At 37.4% G+C, this 2,500-nt stretch overlaps 1 protein-coding gene across 2 annotated transcripts in view; it reads right to left on the reverse strand.

The window, feature by feature from the left end:
• gpr158a (G protein-coupled receptor 158a) overlaps positions 1 to 2,500 on the reverse strand; it is a 68,531-nt gene that overhangs the window by 32,632 nt on the left and 33,399 nt on the right. The window lies entirely within an intron of this gene.

Below are 2,500 nucleotides of genomic sequence, written 5' to 3' on the forward strand. Positions count from 1 at the left end.
CAGAGGGAGAGAGTGATATATATATATATATATATATATATATATATATATAGAGAGAGAGAAGCTGTCAGTAATTGTCAACCGCTGAATATGGACACGTGTGAAAGAAAACAGACACCCATTCATAACCTCAAAAGCACAGGATGGAGTAAGTTTGAAAAAAAGAGAGCCCAATTCCTCAGCATAATGGCTACATTCCTCAAGCCTTTTTTGTCATTTCCCATGACCACTCGGAGATCATTCAACCCTTTTTATATAAAGCTGCAACATAAGTTTACCTCCAAAACATGCAATACATCCATGAACACACACACAGACACACACACTCAGAGACACACACACCAGTACATGAAAGAAATGGCTGACCAGAGTGATTAAAAAGGATGACATTAACTACAGTCAGAGACAACGAACTAAGGAGTACTCGTCCAATCAATGAGCAGTGTGTAGTGTCCTGGAAGAAAAAAAAGTCGGGCAAGAGATGAGTGTAATTATCTAAGTAATGACTTTCCTGTGTCCAGACTCGGCTAATTCTTAACCTAGTCCCTTTGATTCCACCACCCTCATTCAGAGAGCTAACATGAGGAATACACACACACACACACACACACACACACACACACACACACACACACACACTGGAAGTCGTATTTCTCTCTGTAAGTCTGCAAGGCTCTTACAAACCCACTTGTCATAATTAAATCTAGATCAAAACCAAGAGCATTTGTAAAATCAAAGGAGATGCATTAACTGTCCTGCAACTGGAATATAAAGTCTCTCTCTCTCTCTCTCTCTCTCTACATCTCCCTGTATATCTTTATTTCCATCTCTCTCTCTTTTTTAAGTACTAATAACATGCTTTAAACATCATCTGGGTCACAAAACTTCTGTTTGAGGTTCACAAACTTTGAAGTCCAAGATATACAGTATGATGCTGTAATGATAAAGTATGTGTACTGTATCATTACAGCATCATACACATATATACACACACACACACACATATATATATATATATATATATATATATATACTGTATATAGTATATGAAGAGAGAGAGAGAGAGAGAGGAACCGGATAACCTATGGGTGTGTGTGTGTGTGTGTGTGTGTGTGTGTGGCAGTGAAAGTGAGGCATCTCCATTTAGGGACCAGCAGGCAGACTGCTGCCAGACAGGCACTCTTAGGGGATCTGTATGAGGAGGGGAGCCGCCTGTTTCTGAAGTCTGAAGTGGGTTTAGAGAATAAATCTGCACTATTCTGACACACACACAAACACACTCACACCGCCAAAATACTGCTACCTGCATACTTCTTCTTTGAAACACTCTCTGATATACAATAACTGTTTATATTACAGTATTTCGTAGTCACTTTGGTGCATTTCTCATATCAGAATTTAAAATGAAATTCTCAAACCTACTTGTTCAACCTCCCCATCATACATACAGTAATTAAAGCATAACTTCTCATTTCTTTGAAGAAACAGCAAATATGTTTGCACCTCCATGCAATTGTTTCTGTGTTGCTTTTTGGTACATTTAGGTTGCTTTTTGGTACATTTTGGTACATGCTTTTTGGTACATTTTGGTGAAGGCAGTGGAAAAGCTAACAAGTCCAGGCTCTTCAATTTCAATTAAAAATTCATAAGTTGAAGTTCAATGTATGAATTTGTCTTGTCTAGATGCTTACTGAAGGTCTTACATGTCATAATAAGACACAGTACAGTTACATCTTGAGAGGAATGAATACAATTCATGCTCTGCTATGCTTAGTTGTCTTTTAAAACCTGCAATAACTATGTAAAGTAACAAGAAATGGTGTACACATAGTAAAAATTAAGGCTGAAACTCATATTGAAAATATTTTGTTGCACGTTTTAAATGTTTTGTAAACCCTTTAGTAAATAAAATGTGACATGTTGTGCTTCTGTTTAGGCCTGTGTGCTAATTATTTTGAAAGTGTGATGTCAGAGTCGACAATTGAAATAAACAGTATTCCTGTCTGATCTCCTACATACAGTAATGTGTAACTTTTTACTGTCGAAATTGATATACTGTATTACTAACAGACAAAACTGCAGCCATGTGCATTTTTGTCAGAAAATGCTTACAGAGTTAACTGTTATATTGACAACATGGCGAAGCATTTTCAGCATCTTGTTCATAACAGTGACACAATAACGTTTTGTGTCTGAATAGAATTTGAGTCTGGAATCTAAGCTTTGGGACCTGTATGGTATGATACAGGGGGAAAATGCCTCTGCACACAATTGGATAGACCTAACCAATTAGAGCAATGCCTTCTGTGAGACCTGCAGAAAACAGTCAGAACATCCTTCTTCTCGACAAATGCCTTAATCGCTGTTTTCTGCTCATGTTTATAAAGTTATTGCATCGTCAATATCTTGTACAACAGACACGATAGCGATATAAATGTGTAGACCCTCTAGTGACAAGCTTTTGCTGTAAACAAATTCAACCGAAGCGTGCTCAGGTCAA

Source organism: Alosa pseudoharengus, unplaced genomic scaffold (assembly GCF_046254945.1).
Source record: "Alosa pseudoharengus isolate Yale_2024_CS ecotype anadromous, Long Island Sound unplaced genomic scaffold, YU_APseudo_1.1 YU_APseudo_1.1_scf_18, whole genome shotgun sequence".
NCBI lineage: Eukaryota > Metazoa > Chordata > Actinopteri > Clupeiformes > Clupeidae > Alosa > Alosa pseudoharengus.